The following is a 6,714-nucleotide window of genomic DNA, read 5'->3' as shown; positions in this document are numbered from 1 at the left end:
CTCCATCCCCTAACATGAGACACACATCTCATGAGAATCTCCATCCGTGATGTACCGAGGGCAAGAAAAAACACACCTTCTGTACATCTGGTTGCCGGACATGCTGGTAGACTTCTTCTTCAGGTAAGACACACTGCTTGTAGGACTGGAGCTTTCTTCAAACAACATACAGAGCGCCTGCTGAATAGAAAAAAGCTAATGATGAGTGTGTACAGGTGTGCTTTATACTCTTCCGGTTATTCCGTCACACCTTACCGTTCTAGCAACAAGCCAATAGGATTGGAGTGATTTCATTCACGTTCAGACCTGCTTCGCCTAGAGGCGTTCCCATAGTGTCGTAACCGACGCAGTTCGAGTTCCCTCGAAGGGGAACCCGCATGTTTGTTGATGAAAAGGATGTAGAAGAATACCTGCTATCACATCATGACGGCTCAAAGCCTCGTGAGGTTAGTCACAGTTGCAGTTGAGTCCATAAAATGTTAGATTTAACTCCTAGAAAAAGACCATTACTCTTCCCTTAAATGTAATTTCCTTAAATATTTAGGACTGTAGTAACTCTAAGGCTGGCAATGTGCTGAGGTCACAAAAACAAGAAACTCGATGTTACAGGAGTGTTTGGAGCCCGTTGTCGTCATGAAATGTCCCTAATGTTTGTCAACATGAGCCAAGGAGACGGTAAGGCTACGCCACAGCATGACTATTGACTCAGTCTTCCATAATGATAATTCCCATTTGATTGTAGCTATTCATAAAAAGCTTAGAAAAGCATGACCCTAACTTTACCACCATTCTCACTTAGAGCAACAAAAAATGAAAAATGTTTAGATCATTTTAAAGAGTAGTTAGAGTATTTAAAATGATAATGGAGATTGTTTGGATATTTTTTTCACTTTTCCTCAGTATAGTGTTTCATCATTCACATGTGTTTTGTAATAGATTAGCCTATCCCTTGTATGTCATTGATGAGCTTCTTCGAAGATGTGAGAACTAGCACATACACCTGCGAGTTGTCTATGACTTTGCCTGTGTTGTTGCTTCCCATTTGCATGTGAGTAAATCTTTAAACTCCTGTGTAAAAGTGAATTATTGTTTTGATAAAAAAACATTAACTGACACATTAACTAAAAATTATGCCATACCGTGTTCAATCAGAAATCAGGGGAGGGCATACCACACAACATCTCCTTGGCCGTACCAGCATTTCACATATCATTCACTCTCTGCCTCCATTTTCCTGTCTATCCACTGCACTGCTGAAATTAAATAGAAATGCCTAGAAGTAATCTTAAAGCTTTTCCCGCATGGTGTGTGTTCAAATCTTTTTCAGTGATGCACTGTTAAGGACAATAGACAACGGAGACTGCATATAGTGATGACGTCTGTCTGGGTCACATTGATTACTATAAGCAGATGATTGTTATAACCAAAGTTTGTTTATTTCTCATGCAGGTTACCATCTAATTGGCATTTGTGTATTTATTACATGGATATAAATTAATGAAAAGGACCGTTTTGCTATTTACTGATTTAAAGATAAAATAACATAAGCTGAGCAAAGGCCCTCTCCTGCTCCAAGCCCTTTCTGAAGGGTCAGGGTGAAAGCATTACACTCCACTCACGAAACATACCGCAGGCCTAGCTACTGCTGTGATAGAGTGGGGACAATAATTGTGCACCGTCCCAAAATGCGAATGGAAGGGCCAAAATACTCACTGAGCCTCAGCAGGAAAATATCACATGCTTGACTGCGCACAGCAAGCATATGTTCACACACACAGCCTAAATGAACACTGTAAGCAGACTATTTGATTATTGTAAATTATTATTATAAAAATAAATATTAGGATGGATTCTGTCCTGAGCTTTTGGATCCATTTAAATAGTTGATCACTGCAACCGTGATCATTATGAGCAGTTTCCAATTTAGTAGGATAATGCTCAACGTCAGTGTATGTGATATTGTATGAATTTGCTGTAATCACAGATCAAGTACAGCACCAGGCGGCTTGATGGTTTTGGGCTCACAGACGGGGAAGGAATGGAAAGGCTGTGGTCTTTCATCCGAAGATTTGCCAGAGTCACAAAGGAGATGACTCCCTCGCACCGCCTGGACCTGTTGACTGATGACCTTCTGCATTATGGACGGAGGAAATCAACTGACCTAGGTTTGTCTACAAAATTCTGTCCTGGTGGTTTAAGCTGATGACACACAAATTGGTCAGCAGAAGTAAACAAAACTGTCTTTTACAGAGGTGCAGCTCCTGCGAAAATTAGACAAGGCAGAGAAAATATCAATTCTCGCTCAAGAAGACATCTCATCTGTCATCAGAGAAGCACAAGGTAAGTCATGCACCTGCAGGTAACAATAGTTGTGAACAGGAAAATTTTAGATTCCATTTACAAGCGCCCTTTGCACAGAGTATGTAGCATTGACAGTTGTTTATTTTCTGTTATTTTTATTGTCTAGTGTTAGTCTCAGAGCGAGACATGGAGAGATGGAAGAAAAGGGAGCTGGAGCTAGCCCAAGAAAAACCAAAGTCAATAAGTAAGTAAACTGAAGTGAATGCTTGAATGTCTTGGAATATTGTAAAAAGGTAACACATATAATTAACAAAGGATAGTGCAAATATGTTATACATACTTTTCCATGTACAGTAGAGTATCCTGTAAGCTGTGTCGGTGAAGAAGTAACATGAAATTAAGCACTTTATTAGAGCTGTAGTAATGTCATTATCTGTTCTCCAGACACTGTCTGTAGATGGAAAAGGGACTATATCACTAAGCTGATTCAGTTCTACATGTTCAAGTAAGCGTTCAATTTGTTTATGTAAGACTATATGGGAATTACACCCATCTTTGAGTGCCTTACTGATGCGCTTAAACATGGAAGCCTAGGTGTGATTACATAGCTATGAGCGAGACAATAACACCGTCTTGTTTTCTAGGAAACTGTCACAATGCAGTAATTAAATATGGTGTGATTAATAATCAATTACCACCAAGCTCCCCCTGTAACGTACAATGTTTGGTCAGGTGTACCACAGGAATGTTTTCTGGTTGGTAATTACTGTGTTGTGCTATACATTTTATAATATATAATCTAAATATCTAAATATATAATATGTATCATGATGTCTCATGATACATGGAGGATGAAAAAGAGTAAGTAAGCAGTATCAGACTGTTACTGTTCTCTGATTAAGTGCCTAATTAACAGTCATTTTTACTCTCTGACCATTGTAGAATTGAGAACTCTCTGCTAAACATGGAGAAAAAAAACACAGCATTCGGAGAAGATGGCAAGAATCTGATTTAATCTTCCAGTCTACCCTTAAAGATGTTGACCGTGATGTCAGAGGCCAACTGATCTGGAAGTCTAGAACTCAATCAAAGGAGAGAGCTGTCCTCCTCCATCTGAAGAGAAAATATCCAGGTAAAGTGCTGTGGATAAGTAGATAAATTTAAAAAATAAGATCCAACGCTGTAAAGGACCATAATAATGAAGGCATTTGTTTGCATGTCTGTTTTATAACTTTACTTTAGATGGGCAGGGCATTGCCATTAGACTGTCCAAGCAGGTTGCCAACTCCAACAAGAGACTGAGACAGGCAATAAAAGAGTACAACAGCATTCAGTGGCCACCACAGATGAGCATCTTCCCTGCAACAATTGATTTTCAAGAATTATGTGATCCCTCTTGGCCAGTCTACTTCTGTTTTGATGACACTGTAAGTATAGTTACCAAAACCTAGTGACCACATCACTCTAGTAACCACCTGACAACCGCTTACTAACCACAACTACGGTGCACATTGTTTTCTTTTGTCTTCTTCCAGGTTGAAGAAGAAGATGTTCCAAGGAGTCTGAAAAGGCGAGGCATTGATGCCTTACATATGAAGACTCGGGCCGCTGAGGAAAAGCACATGCTTTACCAGGAAATGAGAACTGTAGCTGACCACCTCCAACAGCAGCATGCCTTCCTGTGTTCTGCCATCAATGACACAGAGATGCCAGGTGCAAAAGCTGTCCTCATCCAACGTCTCAAATAGCTGGAAAGTAAACTACATCACGCCACTATGATGTTTCACCAACATGTACCAGACATTGTTCCTGCAACGCATGGTTATGTCACCCCAGACAACCCCTGCCTGTCTCAGGCCCTCCCCATGTCAAGCATACAGACACTGGTATACAGTGATGATGATGGTGATGATGATGATCATGATGACAATGATAGCAACTAGGTCTGTAAGCACTCTAGACGAGGGGTGGTTTTCTGCTTCTGGAACGAATACTTTGAGCAAATTTGTATGTTTTGTTATACATAATTAAAAATGCCTCCTTAATTCAAGACTAACTAACATGCATCAGACTTAGACAGTTAGGTTCTGTGTCTTCATTGTAACTGGTCACAATCAAATTAAGGCTGTTTTGCTGATCAGTTTATTAGTGTAACTGCAACAGAGTCCATGTTTGTTTTTCATGAGCTGTGAACTGTCCTGCCAATTTAAACAAAAAATGGTTTAAACTTGCTGTTTTGGACAATAAACACTGTTTTTGTAGACGCTGCTGTCTAAGTAACTTTCTACAGCCTAGTAATACTCAAGGTATAGTCAGCTTTGGTGTTATGAACTTTACAGTTAACACTAACCATTTTACTGTATTTGTACAACATGTTTTTGTAAAAAGGACACCTTTGTAAAACATATTTAAATGAAGGTTACTTCCACAATACACTCAATATAAGTTAAGAGAATACAGGTATACTGACTCTACAATAGCATTCTCACAATGAGTTATAGGTGTGTTTTCAGCCATTGTCAGAGCAGTTATTCACAGCACACTTGAGAAGTCAATAAAAAAGTAACTTAATATATGACCTATACAATCATTTTACAATCATAATCAGCCTGACAGTGGTCCTCGTACGTTCTTACTAAAGGTGTTTTTGGCATGAAATGCTCCCTGATCAAGACCTATGTAGGTGAGCAACTTTTTTTCCTCTTCCCATTGGCTGCTGAGGGTATCAGGCCTTGATGTCATGCAGAAGCTGTAAAACAAGGGATGAGACTGCAAAGCTGTAAATGTTAATTGTCACTATGCAATATTTTAAGATAGTATCGGCATTAAGATGTGTTTTGCGTATTAAGAAATGTGAATTTTATTTTTACAGTCTCTGATCAGAGAATGTATATTGTATTTAGTTTTATCTTTAGTTCGTTGCTATGATGGTTGTTATTGACGCTGCTATTGCTGAAACCCGAAACCACGTCGCTTGCATGACGTAGGCCGCCCGGAAGTATTTTCTTCACTGTCAACCTAAGATATATTTTAATGATATCTTTAGCATTTCTTAACAGAAGAACAGCAACTTCATAACTCAACAGTAGGATATGTTCATGTTAAGGCTTTCACTTTTTAATTTCTCCATCGATTCTGAGAAAAAAAAATTTTTTGTCAGTTTTTGGTAGTGGAAGGTTACGGAAGTGCTTCATTTTGTGGGCGGAGTTTGCCTTTTGGACTCCTGTTTTTGCTAAAATATGTGAAACAAACCAAGATATTTACTTTTTCTTAACATCGTAGTGTCGTGGCTCAATTCATGCTGCCTGTTTAGACTGGTGGTGCACACGCTTGACTGAGAGTGAACCTACTCTGAGTTGATCAAACAAACTCAAATCAGCTGTTCTGGAGCCGGAAACTCAATAGTCTCCCATCTCAAGGTAAATAAACTAATCATGATTCTTTATTAATGTGCATTGTCTGCTATATAGCATTAAAGAGTTCTATCCATCCATCCATCCATCGTCAACCGCTTATCCTGTATACAGGGTCGCGGGGCATTAGAGAGTTACAAAACTCAATTTCACTCTACAATGTGTTGCATTGTGACAATAAATCTACCTAACTTGGAGTTCACTGTTAGAGTTTTTTGAACCTGCTTTCTGAAATGGGCCTCTATCATATTGTTTTTGGAAAAAATGTTTATTGTATTTGTTTAAAATAGCCCTTATGGTGACTACATGAAAAACAATTAACTGAGACATGTTACGGGGTGTGGTGTGTGGACAGAGAGGACCCAAATGCAGCACTCAGAGGGAAGGAGGTTTAATGGAGGAAAAAGGGTGAGAGGGACTGGAGGGAGAGGAGGACGTCGGGGAAGTACAGGCACGGGGAACCAAGGAGACAGGGGGCCAGAGAGCCGGGGAACACAGGGGCCGAGGAAGTGTGGAGAGGCGGGGGAACAGGGAGGACGCCGTGAGGGAAGTCCAAAGAGGAGTGGGCCAGTGGATGAGCCCAGCCGAACGGAGGACGAGGGTGAGTGTACCTGGGAGGAAAACAGACAGAGGGACAAGGTTAGGGAAGACAGCAACAAGGTACAGGGTAAACGTGAAAAAACAAGAAACATGAAAGCCTGAACGTGGGGATGGCACCGGGTATGGAGCAACGACGATCAAGCAAGGATGGTGTGGAGAACCGGGGTTGAAATACAGGCTGGGATGAGGTTGATTACTGGCAGGTGTGGCAGGCTGACGAGGTGGATGATGGGTTGCAGGTGCAGGTAGTTGGCTGGGCTCAGGAGCAGAAGGAGAGAGAGCACACGGGGGAGAAAACACAGAGAGGCGGGCAGAGAACAGGAAACCAAGGAAAAAGCAGAAGAACTGATAAAAAGTAGAAAAAACCAGGACACTCACCGTCAGCCGGGCTGCCACCACA

This window comes from Micropterus dolomieu, unplaced genomic scaffold, assembly GCF_021292245.1.
Source record: "Micropterus dolomieu isolate WLL.071019.BEF.003 ecotype Adirondacks unplaced genomic scaffold, ASM2129224v1 scaffold_228, whole genome shotgun sequence".
Lineage (NCBI taxonomy): Eukaryota > Metazoa > Chordata > Actinopteri > Centrarchiformes > Centrarchidae > Micropterus > Micropterus dolomieu.
The sequence above is the reverse complement of the archived record's forward strand: the minus strand, read 5'-3'. Positions refer to the sequence as shown.